Source organism: Macaca fascicularis, chromosome 7, assembly GCF_037993035.2.
Source record: "Macaca fascicularis isolate 582-1 chromosome 7, T2T-MFA8v1.1".
NCBI classification, from domain to species: domain Eukaryota; kingdom Metazoa; phylum Chordata; class Mammalia; order Primates; family Cercopithecidae; genus Macaca; species Macaca fascicularis.
This window is the reverse complement of record NC_088381.1, coordinates 175,050,467-175,070,593: the sequence shown is the minus strand read 5'-3', so window position 1 is coordinate 175,070,593 and position 20,127 is coordinate 175,050,467. Positions and strand designations below refer to the sequence as shown.

At 42.4% G+C, this 20,127-nt stretch overlaps 1 long non-coding RNA gene across 1 annotated transcript in view; it reads left to right on the top strand.

Annotated features, from left to right (window-relative positions):
* The first annotated feature begins 6,773 nt into the window (after positions 1 to 6,773).
* The window catches only part of LOC107126526 (uncharacterized), a 444,698-nt gene continuing 431,344 nt past the window's right edge, over positions 6,774 to 20,127 (top strand). The window contains exon 1 of the long non-coding RNA XR_010587869.1: positions 6,774 to 6,897. This is a non-coding gene — a long non-coding RNA (uncharacterized lncRNA). The remainder of the gene's footprint in view (positions 6,898 to 20,127) is intronic.

The window sequence follows — 20,127 nt, the reverse complement described above, 5'->3', positions numbered from 1 at the left end:
TGACAATAAATTCGTCTGAATCTAACCTCACAGTCCACTGCATTACTCTAGGAGACCCACAAATTGAACACAAATGAGTTCTTTATTCTCGTAAAAATGTATGTATTTGGGAATTTCAATGTGTTCTCCAGAACCTGTGCATGCCAACAACTGTGTTTCTCAGTGCACTCTTGGCCTGGTGAAGCCCTTACAGACCCTCTCCCTCACCTGTGCCATCTCTGGATTCCCCATCACAACCAGTGCTTCCTGCTGGAGCTGAATCCATCAGCCCCCCAAGGAAGAGATTGGAGTGAATCTGGTGCGTAGGTCATGAGGGAGTGCACAATCCAACCTGCTCCTCAAGAGTCTAGTCACCATCTCCAGATCCATCTCCAAAACCCAGTTCTTCCTACAGCTGAGCTAAGTGAGCCACAAACATGTAGCCATGTATTTTTAACAAAAGACACAGTGAGGAAACCACAGTGTGAGCTCACACCCAATCCTCCCTGTGGGGGTGTACAAGACAGCCGCGGTTACTCAGGACCCCAGGGTTCCTCAGGACCCCAGGGTTCGTCAGGAGACTAAGGGGCAGTCAAGACCATTGTAGATGCTCTCAGATAGCTGGGGGCCCTCAGGGACCATGGAGGAAAACCAAGACACCAAAGGGTGCTCATTACAGCAGGGGGCTCAGGACAATTGTGGAGACTCAGAGCAGGTTCAAGGCTCAGCCTCAGGGCAGGTGCAGCTGGGGTGAAAAGGGGATGGATGAGGGGTTTTGTGACACCATCATATTTCACCACTAGACACACTCCACTACGTCTATTCTAATGCATATGCGTGTTTGTATTATTAGAGCATGATATTTGTATAAATACATAACCTTAGTTAGGTGTCTCAAGTTTTCCTCTTGCTAGGTGTTCATAGCTAGGTACATCAGCCTTGTCCATAAGGACTAATTCCCCGCAATTACTTGAGGACCTCATAAATTGTGGTCAATTACGTAGGAGTCCTCTCTTTTTCTGCTAAACGTTTTCCCTTCTTCTCTTTCTCTCACACACAAACTTACATACACCCACCCCACAACATATGTAAATCTATAACTTTTATTACCTGATATATTCAATAAACCTGATTAATGAGCAGCTTTTCCAGCTTCGTTGTTTATGTTGTTGTAACAATAAGAACCGTGTGTTTCCCAGCTGTGTACTTCTCTAAGCTGAGTAGCATCTTTGTTGATAATACCCAGAATGAAAAGCAACCCAAATGTCAATCATCAGCTTAATTAGTAAACAAGTTGAGGAAAATTCATACATTGACATACTGCCCACTACTGCCGTCAACTAATGTTGAGTACACTCAACAGCATGGTTAAATTCACAAGTACTTGTGATGAGTAAAATGAGCCAAAGTAACAAAAGTCCGTACATAAGATACAACTTTCATAAATTCTGTAGAACAAAAAGTAATCTAAAGTTACATAAAAATCAGTAGTTCACTGTGAATATTGTAGGAGAAGGGAAGGTCTAGGAAGGAGGAATTACAGTACAAGAGAAAATTTTGAGGGAATTGACTTGTTATCTATGTTGCTAGTGATAATGCCATGACTCTATTTGTAAAACTGAACACTTCATGTGGAGATTATTATTTTTAAATTTAACTCCATTAAAGATAGTACTAATTATAGCAGGTATAATTTGGTATAAAAAGAATTAGACAGAGATAAATAAAATATATGAAAAGTCAGAGACTCTTGAATATACACATGAATGAACCCTGGGCATCTCTGTATTTTTAGAGAAATACTAGAATACAGAAAAATAATGGCATAATTTTATGTCACTAAGAAAATTTATCAAACTCCACCAGTTATGTGGTATTAGTTCATTTTCACAGTGGTATAAAGAACTATATTAGATTGAGTAGTTTACAAGGAAAATAGGTTTAATTGGCTTACATTTCTTCATGGCTGGGCAGGCCACAGGAAACTTACAATCATGGTGGCAGGTGAAAGGGAAGCAAGGTACATCTCCCAGGGCAGCAGGAGAGAGGGAGGAGGAAGTGATACACACTTTTAAACCATCAGCGGTTGTTAGAACTCACTCACTATCATGAGAACAACATGGGGAAACTGGACCCATGATCCAATCACCTCTCACCTGGTCCCTCTCCTGACATGTGGGGATTACAATTTGAGATGATACTTAAATGGGGATATGCAATCAATCTATATCACATGCCCAGCTCTGTCCTAGAGCTGTTTCAGGAATCCAGTGTGTCCTGTTGATAGAAACAGTGACAACAAGCTCACACCATCAGTTGTAGTTGACACCAGGAAAAGCGAAGAGATCACAGCTAAGATTTAGTTTGAATGTCGTGTCTGATGAAGTCACACACTCAGAGCAAGTGAATATGGAAAAGTTTATTATTTGCACTCTATGGGTGTCTGGTGAGTGCAGGCAGGTTTCCCAGGAAAATCTAAAACATCTTGAAAGAAGAGGAAAGGAGACCGGCTCAGCGTTTTTATAATGGTTTGGTCCTGGGAGCAGAGTGAATGTTCCCAGTCACGGAAAGGGGTTTTTAGAGTTTGAAACTCCCACTGGCAATGAATGAAGGTGATCCTATGATTCCAAACTAAATTCACCTTGTGTGGCAAAAAAGGAGAAGATGGAGGAGTAAGACTTAATTCATCAGCAGTCATGCACCAAAAAATAGTGTGACAACTTATTCTATGTAGCAGGAATAAAAATAATAAGAAAGAAGATAAGCGTTCAGTATGGGTGGACAGCACCTGGCTCTACAGAAATGAGATGACTTTAGAAATACAAGCAAAGAATAATGAGAAAAAGAAGGAGGGGATGGGGAATTAGTCAGAGTCTTGGTCTAATGTCTTGGGTAGAAGCTTCTCACAATCAAGGACTATCAGCTTATTTTGCAGGTCTTAGGTCAGCCGTCTGCTTAAAAACATCAGAAACGCCAGAGAACCTATGAAGGTGCTTAGTTTAACATTTCCTATTTGAGTAGCTTTACAGTTGTGTGGAATTCTTAATTGCTTCTTTTTTTGTTTGTTTTAGAGACAGGCTCTCACTCTGTCATACAGTTTAAAGTGCAGTGGTGTGATCATAGCTCGCTGTAATTTTGAACTCCTGACTCACATATTCCTCCCATCTTAACCTCCTGAATATCTAGAACTAGAGGGGCAGGCCACCCTCCCCTCCTTATTTTTATTTTATTTTTTCAAAGAAAAGGAACTCTTTATGTTGCCCAGGCTGGTTTTGATTGCCTGGTCTCATGGGATTTCCCTCACTTTGCTCCTGAAAGTGGTATGATTATACGGATGATCCACTGAACCTGGCCTGAACTGATTCTTTAGTTGCAAATGAACCTAGTAATTAACTGCCTGAATGTTTTCTGCAGTGAGTTAGTTAAAAGGATCTGACAAGATTCCTTCCAATATGACTCAAGAGCAGTATTTTCCTCTGATGTTCCTTCCAGTTTTCTTGTTGAAGATCACAAGAGTCTGTGGAAAAGATGTAGTAAAAAGGCCACCTCAAACTCTTCATGGTTGGAGTTTACATCACACATGCAGTACGACAAGGATGATCTCTGGGGGTAAAGTCTATAAACGCATAGGCCTTTTAGCTGCCAAGTCATAGGGTAATAACTGATGCACCCTGAGGATGGACCATGATTCCATAGTGCCAGTGGGAGAACCTTTGGCCAAGGGAGTTTTACATTTTATTACAGATTTGATAATTTTAATATAGAGATGCCATTTTTTAAACATTCCCACAAGATTGTGAGTGGGGTTGATTCTGTCTTATGTGAACAATGACAGTGCCCTCCACGGTTAGATTATGTTATAAGTTATATTATAAGCTAGGTTGAGCTACAATGTTTGGTGTATTAAATCACAATTTTTTTTAGCTTCCTTGTTAGTTTTTTGTTTGTGTGTTAGCATTTGCTTTAAAATTCTATTAATCAGATCTCTAGTAGGTAGAAATTCATCTGAAAGTTTCTTCCATTGTTGTCCATTTTGATAGGATTTCCAGAAGATGTAAGAACCCTCTGTCTTTGCAAAAATATTCCAAAGTTTTGCACCATCTAGAAATATACGTACTTAATTTTAATTTTTAATTTATTAAAAAGTTGTGATAAGTACAAAGCTTTCTGCCTTCTGAGTTGGTTTCACAACACCCAGAATAATATATCCTAAATGGAAGTTTGTACTAGTAATACAAATTACTGGTTAATAACCTCTACTTTTATTATTGTGGTATTATGCATCAATATATAATCTTAAATCAATGATATCAATGGGACTCTTACCTAAATAATATACAAAAGATTTTCCTGATCTTGACATAAAATAGATGTGAACACATTCTTCGTATTCAGCCATGTCTCCTGTCTATCACATTATGAACCACATGCTAACTTTGACCTTACTTGGGACTTGTTCTAATTTCAAAGTAGTTATTTGTCTTCACGCAGCGAGATAGTTATGTGTGGCCATTTTATCAGAGAGTGATGAGATACAGCATTAACTATTTTCCCTGCAGGCACGTTTAGGCAAGCCCCCTGTGCACAATGACCTTGGTGGGTTGGACATTCTTTGGGGCCTCTCCCCTGTCTGCCTAGGAGAGTTATCTGCCACCTACCTCTATCATTTTCCTCTTTGAAGAAGTGCATCTAACTGCCATTAGAATACAGACAAAGGCCAAGCTTAACTGCTTCCAGCTGATGCGGGATGCTGCTTCGGGAAGATCTCCCTTGGAGGCCTGCCTATGGGACCCCAGTAAAAGGGAGCCATTATCTCAGGCTTCACTTGGATGACCATTTGGAGTTGGATGGCCTGAAGATGAGAAGAGACAAACCGGGTTATTAGAAGGCATGTATCAAAACCAGCCAAGGTGATGAGACAGTTTGAATACAACTTCCAAGGCTGCGACACGCCCAGATAACTGGTGGCTGTAGTTGCGCCTGCTGAGATCTGGGCATGGGGCTTGGCTTTTGTCAGCTCCCTTGGTCTTATTTTCCCAAACAAAGAAATCTCCAGGATAGGGGAACCCTGTTTAATCCCATCACCTGGCGTGATTTGCAGGATAATTGCTCAGAATTAAAATGTTGATCCAGATTTTTATATTCCCCATGCCTTTGTTTCTTCTGAGCTGCAGCCAGAGATCGTTGGTTGGTTCACAGGAATAAGCAGAGTTAGTCTAAAATGGAAGCACATACTTAAAACAACTGAAGAGATTAGAACTTAAAGATGAGTGTATGATACATTTTGAGACATATTTTTTTCTCTCTCCAATTCTGATTTTTGTCAGGACTGACTTGTTTGCAAAATAAACTTTAGTCTTATACATGGCCTGATTATTTGCATAAAGTACTGCAAGAATAATTAATAATGTTTGTGTAGGAAAAACCTGCAAGCACTAGGAGCTTCACAGTCTAACACTATGAGCATATGCATCCTCAACAACTCTCTGAATATTTTCAAGTCAGCCTGTTCCTATCTTAAATACCATCCTGTGGTTACTGCCCTAGGTACACTAATATATGCATCCTGGTTCTCTCTGCAGGCTCCTCTCTCCTCAGATTTCAGGTTGGTTTGTTTGTTTTTCTCTTTGATATCAACTCAGATATGTTGGACGCTTTTTCTTTATTTGTAGTTGTTCAGCTCGGTAGTTAAAGAGGTAGGAATAAGATCATGCCATGCTGAGTAGCTGCTTTTCTCTATAAAATCCATTAACTGAGAGAACAAACCACATTTTGTCACTGGTGAACAATTAAATAGTTTGACATATATTTAGGTACTGGAATATGATGCAGTGTGAAATCAAGTCATGCCTCACTCATATAAAACCACGGCTAAATTATCAAAGAATTGTGCTAGGTAAAAAACACTAAGGAATTAAGAGTAAATTTTATATGATACATTTGTAGAAATTTTAGAAGGTGCCACTATTATAAATTAACATGGAGAAGATTTAAATTTTTCTGAGAACATGGTGCTGGGAGTAATGGGGATGTGAGTTAAATTTCAGAGGAATAAGAGAAGATTTAGGGATTAATTCAATTATTCAAAACTTGATTGAAGTGCTGATTGAATAGTTGCAAACATAGGTCTACATTTTTCAAATAATTCACTATACATTTGAATTAATTATTTCTTACACTTGAATAAAGCAATAACAAATAAATAAATGAACATTTTGCTGGAATGGAGCCATAAACAGGTTGATATTGACACAAGAACATGACTGACTTTGGAAAATACACACACGAACGATGGTTCTCTCTAAATATTTGGGTAAATAACAGACAGTTGTCATAACAGATGGAGAATCCTGCAGACTTCACCAGGCATGGTCCATGCTGTCCGGTAGTTGTCTTAGGGGAGCCACCTCCTCTGGTGAATAGAGCACAGGCCCAGAAAATAGGACTAAATATTTTTAGTTGTGTAATCTTAGACACACCGCACAACTGCTGTGTTCTCTATGTAAATTATCTTCTGTAAAATATTACATTAAAACCTGCATTAAATATATAGTGTAAATATGTAAAAATAAAATCAGACTGTGAGAGCTAAATGTTAGTCAAGGCACAATCACGTAATATAAAATTATATGTTCCTGAATCATGGAATTACTACCAATCTCCCCCAGGTCACTTCATCTGCAGTGAGCCCGGCCTCTCCTCAGATGTCCCACCCCAGAGCTTGCTATATAGTGGGGGACATGCAAATAGGGCCCTCCCTCTGCTGATGAAAACCAGCCCAGCCCTGACCCTGCAGCTCTGGGAGAGGAGCCCAGCACTGGAAGTCCACAGTGTTCCATTCGGTGATCAGCACTGAACACAGAGGACTCACCATGGAGTCTGGGCTGAGCTGGGTTTTCCTTGTTGCTATTTTAAGAGGTGATTCATGGAGAGCTAGAGAGATTGAGTGGGAGTGGACATGAATGAGAGGAACAGTGGATATGTGTGGCAGTTTCTGACCTTGGTGTCTCTCTGTTTGCAGGTGTCCAGTGTGAGGTGCAGCTGGTGGAGTCTGGGGGCGGCTTGGCAAAGCCTGGGGGATCCCTGAGACTCTCCTGTGCAGCCTCTGGATTCACCTTCAGTAGCTATGCTATGCACTGGGTCCGCCAGGCTCCAGGGAAGGGGCTGGAGTGGGTCTCAGCTATTAGTAGTGGTGGTAGCACATACTACGCAGACTCCGTGAAGGGCCGATTCACCATCTCCAGAGACAACTCAAAGAACACGCTCTCCCTGCAAATGAACAGCCTGAGAGCTGAGGACACGGCCGTGTATTACTGTGCGAAAGACACAGTGAGGGGAAGTCAGTGTGAGCCCAGACACAAACCTCCCTGCAGGAACGCCGGGGGGAAATCAGCGGCAGGGGGCGCTCGGGACCCACTGATCAGAGTCAACCCCAGAGGCAGGTGCAGACGGAGGCTGATTTCCTGTCAGGATATGGGGCTTCCTCTACTTCTTACAGTTTCCCCAGGGAACCTCTCTTAAGTTTAGAATTCTGTGCCTAACAATGTCTTCTCTAAGTATTTGAGAGAGATTAGTTTAGTATGAAGAGCTATTCTCACTTGCACAAATGTGGGTTGATGCTTACAGGGATGAAAAGTCCTCAACCACGGTCACCAGGATCAGAGTAGTGAGTAAGCTCAGGGCTTCCTAGTGAGTATTCTCCAGTCAGACCCAGGACAGGGACCTCAGTGAGGTTCCCTGACTAGAACAGTCTTTACGGATCCTGGTCACAGAAAATAGAGAGGCTGGGCCAGGGTCAGTGTCATGTACAACCTCACAGGTTTCACGTCTGGCCCTTCTCCTGACACTGAAGTATGCAAATCAGCATCACACTGATCTGGTGCTTCTTTTGCTCCTAATTCAATTATTTTCTTTTTAGTTGTTATTCTCAGTTTTCCATTTGCTTTTCCTGCTTTCTGGAAAAGGAAGATATTTTCCCTGTGGTCAAAATTCCAGGCCTCAAGCCCTTTCCTGGAGCTCAGGTGGGTCTCAGGCTGTGGCTGCTGCAGTCACGCGGGAGAGGCTGGTGGGACTTTCTTCACTCCTCGTCACTCAGGACCCTCCACTGTGTTGCATGGAGACTCATCTGGAAATGCAAGTTGCCAGTGGGGACTGAAGGGGACAAGCTTGTTTGGTTAACGTGGGATGTGGATGTGTTTCTAATCCTGTTCTCAAAAACCTTCACACAGTAACGTTCTTCACTAGTGGTGTGAGGAAGAGGGTGTGAAAGTTGTCAGAATCAAAATGGAGCCACTTGTGTTACAATCTTTACAGGTGAAGCTGGAGAAGGTCATGAATAGAGGGTTCTCATGCGCACATCCCTGATAACAAGAGCTATCATAAAAATACTCTGCACAGCCACAACCTTGAACAAAGGCTACCACCACAATAAGAGAATTATTGTGGGGTATCTGCCCTGCAACTCCCTGTCCAAACTTAAACTGATTCCACCCTTGTAATTGATTATTCTATCCCACAACAATTGTCTGAAAACAGCTCAGGTAAGCCTCCTCAGTTATCTTTTAAAACACTTGTCTTCTTTTACCAACTTAAATATGCCCATGGATGATCCCCTTGCGATGCTCATTTTCATTTAAATATGATTTGATTTTAGAGAGTCTCTTTCTGTCTGAAATTTAGGTTTGACAAGCTGCAGATGGACACACCACTTTCCTGTGAGATGTAGGGGATGACGACTTTGGAGGATGACTGGAAACATCCAATATCCTCAGGGCCGGCCATCAGTAAGTGCAGGCTGGAAGTCTCAGAAACAGCTGAAGCTGCTTAATCACCACGGAGTTTGACCTTCTCCAGCTCTGCTCTGATGGAATCAGGGCCACGTTGGTTATCGATGATAATCTACCTAACATAGGGTCAGCTTATTACACTTTTAATAATGTCTATTAAAAATTCACACCCTCACCTGGATTAGTGTTTGATCAAATAACTACAAAGTATTGTCTAGCCAAGTACACCACAAGATAGACCGTTACTCATGGAGAAAAACATTTAACATGAGTTCTAGTGTCTGATACTGTTAAAGGTGTAAAACTGATTATTTACTCATTAGGCTATTTTTGTTTTTGCTATTGAGTTGTAGAAGTTGCTTTAACATGTACAAGGTTTTTTTTCTTGTTTTTGTATTTTGTTCAGAGTTTTTATCATGAAACCCTGAATTTTTTCAAATGTTTTCTTCTCTGATGAAATGTTACTGAATATTTTCTTTAGTTTTTTAATGTGGTGTGTCAAATTGATTCATTTGAGGATGTTGAATCATCTGTGTGTCTCAGGAATAAATTTCAGTTGATCATGGTGTATGGTCTTCTAAAAAAACTTTAGAATTTATTTTACTATCATTGGGGGGTTAATTTATGTCTACTATTGATATTAGTCTGTATTTTTCTTTTATTGTGGTGCCTTTGTTTATTACTGGTAATGCTACAATGGTAGCCTCAGAGAAAAAGTTTGGAAGGTAGACTCCTCACCAATTTTTGAAAGAGTTAGGGAAGCATTGGCATTACTTTTTATTTATTTAGTATCTATTTATGTATTTATTTATTTAGAGAGGGAGTCTCGCTCCGTCGCCCAGGCTGGAGTGCAGTGGCACAATCTCGGCTCACTGATACCTCTGCCTCCCAGCTTCAAGCGATCCTCCTGCCTCAGTCTCTCAAGCAGCTGGGAACACAGGTGTGTGCCACCATGCCCAGCTAATTTTTGTATTTTTTTTAAGTACAGACAGGGTTTTACCATATTGGCCAGGCTGGAGGCTGGTCTGGAACTCCTGATCTCGTGATCTACCCTCCTCGGACTCTTTAAATGTTGAGACTCAATTTATTATGTAACATATAACCTATCATGGAAAATGTTCAATGTGTACTTGAGAAGAATGTGTATTACATGGGCCTTGGTTGCAAATTTCTGTCAATGTCTTTTAGGTAAATTTGCTCAATGGTGTTGTCCAAGTTCAGAGGCTCATTAAAATTTTTCTTTCTGAATTTGCTATATGTTATTGTAAGTGAGGTATTAAGGTCTTCTCTTACTTTTATATTGTTTTCTATTTCTCTTTTTATATCTCTTAAAATTTGCTTAATGCAGCTATATGTGTATTCATACACATGCGTAAAAATATAAAATAAAATAATGATTGCTAAGTGAGTTTCTTGGCACAGCATTATGAGTCATCATATTTTGCCAAATGCTGCCATTGCCACCAGACTCCTCCAGGAGTCTCACGTCTGATCTGGGCACTGCCTTCTCTTCAGTCATCCCACAGGAGAGCTTGCTATGGCGGACGAGGCATGAAAACAGGGCCAACCCTCTTCTGGTGAGAACAAGCCCAGACCTGAACCTGCAGCTCTGGGAGAAGATCCACAGTCCTGGGATTCCCAGGGGTTTCCATTTGGTAATCAGGACTGAACACAGAGGACTCTATGGGGTTTGAGCTAAGCTGATTTTTTCTTGTTGCTGTTTTAAAAGGTGACTCATAGAGAAGTAGAGTGAGTGAGAGTGAGTGGATACGAGCGAGAGAAACAGTGGATATGTTTGGCAGTTTCTGACCAGGATGTGTGTGTATTTTCAGGTGTTCAGAGTGTGAGGTGCAGCTGATTGAGTCCACAGAGAACCTGAGACAACCTGGGAAGTTCCTGAGACTCTCCTATGTAGCCTCCAGATTCGCCTGCAGTAGCTACTGAATGAGCTGAGTTCACCAGTCTCCAGGGAAGGGGCTGGAGTAAGTAATAGGTATAAAATATGATGGAAGTCACATACACCATGCAGACTCTCTGAAGGGCAGATTCACCATCTCCAAAGACAATGCTAAGAACTCGCTGTATCTGCAAATGAACAGTCAGATAGCTGAGGACATCGCCATGTAAGGCTGTACATAGGGTTTGAAGTGAGGAAACATTAGTGTGAGTTCAGACACAAAATTCCCTGCAGAAAGAAGAAAGGAGTCTGGGCTGAAGGGGCCACTCAGTACTCACAAAACAGGTGCAGCCCCAGGGCAGGTGCACATGGAGGTCAAGGGCTGCTTTTCTTCAGGGTCTGTGGCTTCCTCTGCATCTAACAGTTCCCTTCGGAGCCTCTGTACATTTATGTTTTGGGCCCACCATAAGGGCCCTGGATTAGAAAACCTCAATTAAAAAGAGGAAACATGCTCATATATCCCCAGAACAGATGTAAGTATTGGAGGCCTAAGAATGTGCAGGAGCGGGGTGAAGCTGTAGACACTGCCACCCCACAATGCCAGTCTCACAACTAGGGCTGGAGAAGACTGGGAATTTGATGGAGCTTCCCGAACAACCCTGTACTACAAGCTAAGTCCAGCAAGACCTTTAGTGCCTCCCTGAGCACAGGTGTCCATCAGGGATCTCGCATGTGTCCCAGCAGCAGCCATGCTGTCCGGGAGGGGCTCCCTGCATGGGTGTCTTTGGCACCCACCAGGTGACGGGTGTTAGAGTGCAGGGCAGCAGCTGGCAGCCTGGTCTATTGGGCTCCCTGATGCTGGACGGGTAAGAGGTGCATTCTCAGGGCCAGCACACTGTTTATGGATTTGTATATAAAAACTGTGATTTTGGCCAGGGCGCAGTGGCTCACGCCTGTAATCCCAGCACTTTGGGGGGCCGAGGCGGGCGGATCACGAGGTCAGGAGATCGAGACCATCCTCGGTGAAACCCCGTCTCTACTAAAAATACAAAAAATTAGCTGGGCGTGGTGTCGGACGCCTGTAGTACCAGCTACTCGGGAGGCTGAGGCAGGAGAATGGTGTGAACCCGGGAGGCGGAGCTTGCAGTGAGCGGAGATTGCATCACTGCACTCCAGCCTGGGTGACAGAGCGAGACTCCATCTCAAAACAAAAACAAAAACAAAAAACCTGTGATTTTACTTCTTTTTCTCAGATAACATAGTAAATCAAGAACATAGTGTGCAAAAATTGTAATATTCAACACTACCCCAAATTCATTGTTTCTTAATTTTGTGCCAGATTCCAACATATTATTGCCTTTCTAATGAGAAATTGTTCAATTAAAACTGAAACTACTTTTTTTCCTACCTTGTGGTTTATTTTAGTTATTTCCACACGCTAACCCGCCCTCCTCCAGAGAAAGGGCAGTTTGTCCTCCCTCTTAGCCTGAGAAAGGAGCTGTTCCTGTACAACTTAAGGCCTGCAGAGACCCCAGGTGCAGCTTCCCTGAGTCAGCTATTTCTCCATGTGGGCGACCCCCACTGCCAGTGATTGCTGCTTAGGTATAATTGTGGGTTCAGAATTAGGACACCCTTTAGGTGATCACATCCCAATCCTATTCAGAAAATTATCCTTATCATAGACAGAGATATTTCAATACCCATTCTCCTAACATAAGGTTCTCTCTTTTACTTGGTTGCAAGATTTCAGGGAAAAGGCAACTATATATTTGTGGGAATCTAACCTCAGAATCTACTGCATTGCTCTAGCAGAATCAAAAATTGAACGCCAGTGAGCTCTTTATTCTCATTAAAATGTGTCTTTGGAAATGTTAACATTTTGTCCAGATTCTGTGCTCACAAGCAACGACGTTTCTTAGTGCACTGTTGGCTGGTGGAGGCCTGGCAGACCCTCTCCCTCACCTGTGCTGTCTCTGGATTTTCCATCATAACCAGTGCGTCCTGCTGGAGCTGGATCCATGAGTCCACATGGGCAGGACTGGAGTGAATCAGGTGCACACATCATGAAGGGAGAAAAATTCTCACCCACTCCTTATGAATCCAGTCACCATCTCCAAATTTGGGTCCAAAAAGCACTTGTTTTTACAGCTGAGCTATGTGAGCAACAAGCACACAACCACGTATTTTTAAGGAAAAGACAGAGTGAGGGGACCACAGTGTGAGCTCACAGCCAAACCTTCCTGGAGGGTTCACAGGACAGCAGGGGGTGCTGATGGTGGAAGGAGTTGCTCTGGATTCCAGGGCAAACGCAAGACCATTGTAGAAGCACTCGGGTCAGCCGGGGGCTCTCAGGAACCATGAGGAAAATCAGGACACCAGAGGGGACTGGGTACAGCAGGGGGCGCAGGACTATTGTGGGAACTCAGAAAGAGCAGGTTCAAGGCTCAGCCTCAGGGCAGGTGCAGCTGGGGTGAAAAGGGGCTGGATGAGGGGTTTTGTGTCACCATCATATTTCCCCACTAGACACCCTCCACTACATCTGTTCTAATGCATGTGAGTGTTTGTACGATTAAAAAATCATATTTCTATAAATATATAACCATATGTGGGTATGTCAAGTTTTCCTCTTCAACTTATATCGGCCTTGTCCGTAAGGACTAACTCCCCGTAATTACTTGAGGACCTCATAAATTGTGGTCAGTTTTGTAGGTTTCCTCTCTTTCTCTGTCTCCCTTTCTCCCTTATTCTCTCTCACACAAATGGACATACCCCCCACTCCACACACAAAGAAATCTATGACTTTCATTACCTGATGTATTGAATAAAATTGATTAATGTGCAGCTTTCCCAGCTTTGTTGTTGTTCATGCTGTTCTAAGTATAAGAACCGTGGGTTTCTCAGCTGTGTACTTCTCCAAGCTGAGTAGCAGCTCTGTGATAATACTGAGAGGGCCAACAATCCAAATGTCAATCATCAGCTTAACTAGTAAACAAATTGTGGAAAAGTCATTCATCGGCAGACTACCGACTGTGACGATAATATACTAATGTTGGATATGCTCAACAGCATGGTTAAATTCACATATGGTGAGTAAAACGAGCCAAACAAATAAAAGTACATACATACGATACACTTTTATCAATTCTATAGAATAAAATCTAAAGTTACATAAAGAATCAGTAGTTCACTGTGAATATTGTAGACAGGAGGAATTACAGAACAAGAGAAAATTTTGAGCGTAATTGACTAGTTATCTATGCTAATAATAATGATGTCTGTGACAATATTTGTACAATTGATCACTTCATGTGAAGATTTCTTTTTTAGCTTAACGTCATTAAAGATAGTACTAACTGTAACATGTGTAATTTGGTAGAAACGGAGTCAGACAGAGATAAAATACATAAAACGTCAGAGACTCTTGAACATTCATAGGAATGAGCCTGCGCTTCTCCATATCTTTATGGAAACACTACAATACAGCAAAATAATGACAGCTTTTTTTTTTTTTGAGACAGAGTCTTGCTCTGTTGCCCAGGCTGGAGTGCAGTGGCCGGATCTCGGCTCACTGCAAGCTCCGCCTCCTGGGTTTATGTCATTCTCCTGCCTCAGCCTCCCGAGTAGCTGTGACCACAGGCGACGCCACCTTGCCCAGCTAGTTTTTTGTATTTTTTAGTAGAGACGGGGTTTCACCGTGTTAGCCAGGATGGTCTCGATCTCCTGACCTTGTGATCCGCCCGTCTCGGCCTCCCAAAGTGCTAGGATTACAGGCTTGAGCCACCGTGCCCGGCCATGACATCATTTTATGAAGTGAAGGGGGTTTATTAAACCACTCCAGGCATGTTATATTAGTTTGTTTTCCCACTGCTACAAAGAACTGCCTGAATTTGGGTAATTTATAAAGAAAATAGGTTATTGACTCATAGTTCTGCATGGCTGGAGAGGCCTCAGGAAACTTGCAATCAAGGCAGACTGTGAAGGGGAAACAAAGAGACGGCTCACATGGCAGCAGGAGAAGTGGGGAGAGCTACCACACACTTTAAATTTTCAGATCTCCTGAGACCTCAATCGCTATCATGAAAACAGCATGGAGGAGCCACCCCCATGATCCAGTCACCTCTCACCAGGTCCCTCCCTGGACTTGTGGAGATTCCAATTCAAGATCAGATTTGGGTGGGAACACAGAGCCAAACCATATCTCATGTCCAGCTCTGTCCCGGAGTTGGCTCAGGGATCAGGTGCGTCCTGTTAATAGGAGCTGGGACACCAAGCTCCCAGCCCCCGTTGTAGCTGACGTCATGCAAAGGCCAAGATATGTCAACTGAGATTTAGTGTGGATGTGATACGTGATGGTGACACACCCTCAGGCCAAGAGGATATGGAAGGGACAATTATCTCCACACTAGAGGTGTCTGCTGAGAGCAGGGCAGTTCTCTCAGGAAAGTCCACAATGGCTTGATAGAGCAGGGAAGGAGACGGGCTCAGGGTTTTTACCATGGTTTGGCGGTGGGGGGAGACTGAGTGTTTCCGCTCACAGAAGGGGTTGGTAGAGTAGGAAACTCCCACTCGCATCAAATAAGGCAGCTCCTGTGATTCTGACTGATATTCACCTTGTGTGTAAAAAAGGAGGTCATGGAGGAATGAGCCTTAAGCTATCAGCAGTCACACACCAATATGCAGTGTGACAAGTTATTCTATGTAGCAACTATAAAAATAACGAATAAGAAAAGAGATAAGGGTTCAATATGATGGACAATACCAAGGTCTACAGAAAATGAGACGAGTGTTTATAAGTCAAAGCAAATAGTAATGAGAAGCAGGAGGAAGGTGTGGGGAATTAGACAGGGGTCCGGGTCCAATGACTTGGGTGGAAACGTTTTACTATTAAGGGTTATCAGCTTAGTCTGAAGGTCTTAGGTCAGCTATCTGTTTAAAAACATCAGAAACACCAGAGGATCTTTGAGGATGCTCAGTTTAACGTCTCCTATTTTATTAGCCTTGCAATCCTGTGAATTATTATTATTATTATTTTTTTTTTTTTTGAGATGGACTTTCGCTCTTGTTGCCTAGGCTGGAGTGAAATGGCACTATCTTGGCTCACCACAACTTCCAACTCCCGGGTTCAAGTGATTCTCCTGCCTCAGCCTCCCAATAGCTGATATTACAGGCATGCACAACCACACCCAGCTAATTTTGTATTTTCAGTAGAGACGGGGTTTCTCCCAGTTGGTCAGGCTGGTCTCAAACTCTGGACCTCAGGTGCCCCCCTTGCCTTGGCCTCCTAAAGTGCTGAGATTATAGGTGTGAGCCACTGCGCCAGGCCAAAAATATTATTGATTCTTTTTTGTTTGTTTTTAGAGATGGAGTCTCTCTCTATTGCACGTTTGAAGTGCAGTTGTGTGATAACAGCTCACTGTTGCCTTGAAATATTGGCTCACAGAATACGTTCATATGTATGGTGCAGGTGTGTGTCTGTGTGTGTTAACCCGGCATGGGGTTCTCTGATTTTTGGGTCTGTGGTTAGGTGTTTCACATTCTTAACATATTTTTCTTAAGAAATATATCTAAGATATAAGTATATCTTAAGGTATCATTATTTCTTAAGATATTTTTCTTTGTGTTTCTAACTTCTATTTCTGAAATTTGAAATATATCTACACTATACTTTTTGATATTAGTTCTTATATTTCTTCACTCATTTTCCCTTTGAAATTCATTTTGTGTAATTTCCAGTAATGGAGTTTAAATTCCTGATTTCATTTATAAGCTGAGCAAATTCTAAGCTGAGCGTACCCAAGGTATATTCAATTTTATACTGAAACACTTTCGATAATTTTATGAATTTCCGTTTGATTCTTTCTTAGTATTTCTGTCTGTCAGTTGCCTATCTAATCTTGCATTGTGTCCACATTTTCTTCCAGACACTTTTAACAAATTAATTTTAATTACTTTAAATATCCTACTTAATAAGATAGTTTTAATATTGTGTCATTTACAAATACCAATTCTGATGATTTTTCCATTATGACTTTGGTGTTTTTCATTGATGTATGTTAATATTTTTGTTGATAGCCAGCCACGTTTGGACCCTTGATATTGACTTATTATTTTATTTTGTGCATTTCTGCCTGTGTTTTACCGCACCCTATGTTTGCTGGGCCTTGGTTGTGAAGATGTCTATGCATCTCTTCAGAGTTATATTTGACATTTCCTTTTGCAATGGCTGTAGCAGTTGAAGCGTGTTCTTCTATGTCCACCAGAGACTTCATATCCTCTAGTGAGACCTTGTTTATCATGCCTGCTTGGCTTTGAATATTCACCTCATTCCATTCTACAGAGAATCTCTTTCACGTTCCTAGGGTGAATTAAAGTGTTATATTTAACTGCCAATTGTGAAATTAGTGGAAGGCATTAGACTAAAGGAAGAGTCTCTGACCTCTCGTGGGGCCATATTTCTAGAAAATCATTGTGATCCTGAGTCTGAGCGTGACCTTCCGAGTTTTCCCGACCCTCCTCCAAATGGGGTGCTGGTCTGTGTCTTCTTGCCTCTTCCCCTGGGGTAGAGTCCCCCTGTTTCCCCGGTTGTCCCCTCCCACTGCTCTAATCCTCCCTGTTGGCGTCTCCATCTTCCCCATCTGCTGCCATGACCTGCAGATTAAGGCTCTGATTCCATAAGAAAGTGAGGGAGCTGCTTCTCAGTAGATCTTTGATGGGGACCTCTGTTCCCATATCAACTCGTGAGGGGTTGCTTCAGTGCCCTAGGATACTGATTTTCATGGCCTGCTCCTGCAGGGTCATATCTTAGTTTTGTAGTGGGAATCAGAGAGCTGGGTCTGGATGCGTTTCAGAAGTGTGGGCTCTCATTCTCTCCCAGACAGTCACTTTGGGAAAGACAGATTTTTGTGACTGTAAAGGATTTAAGGGAATCAGACAACTCTTCAGTATGTTGTCCCTTAGAATTTCTCACTACAACACGCTTCGCATACTCGACTTCAAGCAATCCAATGTATATTTGTGCTCCATGTTGTAATGGCCTACATTGAATACGACAGACTCTGCCTCAGGTAATTTCATATCTTGGCTTTATTACTCTACACAAGAACTTGCCTCTCCCTAGATTTCATTTTTTTTTGTTTTAAATCTTCAATTATCTGAAGCATTAAATAAAACTTGCAAAATTCCATATTTTCTATTAATCTGTTATTGCTGATGTTATTGTTTCAAAAATAAATACATATATATATTTCTCATTTACGTACATTTTTAAGCTGAGCAGCATACTTTTTTAAGTAAAACCTAGAATAATAAAAGAATCCAAATATTTTTCAGCTGCCCCCCAAAAAAACCAAATTATGGTAAATGTGTTCACTGGAATACTACTCAACATTATAATAAATATATTTCTGGCACACAGAACAACAAAGAAAAATATCTAAATGTTTATGATGAGCAAAATAAGCCAGACAAATAAGAATATACACCATGTTACTCCATTTATGTAATTTCTTTTAAATGAAAAAGAATCTAAGGTAATATCCAGAAGATCAGTAGTTACCTGGGAAAACGGTAGACAAAAGGAAGGGGAAAGGAGGAGACATACAGAAGAACAAGAGAAAATGTTGAGGAAAACTCACTTGTCCACTTTGGTAATGATGACACATCATGTTTATCAACTGCACACTTTAAATATGTGAAGCTATTATCTGCCAAGTAACACTCACAAAATTTATTGTAAACAGACAAATGAAAAATTAGACAAAGAAAGGGTGGTATAAAGACAGAAAATGTATATTAAATGTCAGAAATGTCTGAGAATTTAACTCCTGAATCCTAGTTCCCTCCTTATTTTTAGGTGAATGGTAGAGTGCAACAAAATCACACGTATTCTCAGTACAGGAAATGGGTTCCACAAAGCATACTAGGTATGTCCAATTCTTACCAAGATTTGGTTCAGGGAGTAACAGTGATGAGGAATAACAGGCTCAGATATCGGGGCTCAGTCATCCCAGACATAGGCTCCTAGACACACACTTAGCCCCTCCTCCATGTGTGGGTTTACTTCCACATATGTAAATAGAGAAACCATTGACTCCTACGGAACACGATTTACACAAATATATAAAAAATAAAATAGTGCAAATATTGATCACAACAAAATTTCCTAATAAGACAGTGTGTTTTCCAAATACCATCATTGTCACCCAACTCCTGCGGGGCCTGTCATTTTATCTGGGGTCTGCCATCTCCTCAGGGTTCCCACCCCAGAGCTCTCTGTGTAGTAGGAGATATGCAAATAGGGCCCTCCCTCTGCTGTTGAAAACCAGTCAAATCCTGACCCTGCAGCTCTGGGAGAGGAGCCACAGCCCCGGGATTCCCAGCTGTCTCCACTTGGTCATGAACACTGAACTCAGAAGACGCACCATGGAGTTTGTGCTGAGTTTGGTTTTCCTTGTTGCTATTTTAAAAGGTGATTTATGGAGAATGAGAGATATTGAGTGTGATGGGACATAAGTGAGAGAAACAGGGGCTATGTGTGGTGGTTTCTGACCAGGCTGTCTCTGTTTTTGCAGGTGTCCAGTGTGACGTGCAGCTGGTGGAGTCTGGGGGAGGCTTGGTAAAGCCTGGGGGGTCCCTGAGACTCTCTTGTGTAGCCTCTGGGTTCACCTTCAGTAGCTATGTTATGCACTGGGTCCGCCAGGCTCCAGGAAAGGGTCTGGAGTGGGTCTCAGTTATTAGTGAAAGTGGTGGTACCATATACTACGCAGACTCCGTGAAGGGCCGATTCACCATCTCCAGAGACAACGCCAAGAACTCACTGTTTCTGCAAATGAACAGCCTGAGAGCCGAGGACACGGCCGTGTATTACTGTACTAGAGACACAGTGAGGAGAAGTCAGTGTGAGCCCAGACACAAACCCCCCTGCAGGGTACCTGGGACAACCAGGGAACGCCTGGGACACTGTGCATGGGGCTGTCTCCAGGGGCAAGTGCAGGTGGTGCAAGGGCTTGTCTCCCGTAATGGTCTGGAGCTGCCTTGCTACCCAGTTACCCCAGGGAATTTCTCTAGATTTACAATTCTGTACTAACATTTGATGTTTTCTCTGACTGGGAAATGTCCCCTCAACCTTGTATCTTTTTTTTTTTTCTTTTTGTAACAGGAGGACACATCCACACCCTGCAGAAGCCTGAGTGTCACTTTGGGGGCAGAGATGACCCTGCCTTGATCACACTGGTCAGTGTCCTGAGGAGCACACCCCACAGGGGACCCCGATGACTCCAGTAATGGCTCTGCCTCAAAACCACTGAAGAGTCCTTCCTTTCATTAGAGTAGACCACAGTGCCTGGGCTTCAGCACAAGCCGTCCCATAGATGTCACAGAGCAGCAGCTTGACACCTGATCCATGTGACGTTCCTGCCTTTAGAGACGGGGAGAGGGGTGTGTTCTCAAGGTCAACACACTCTTTGT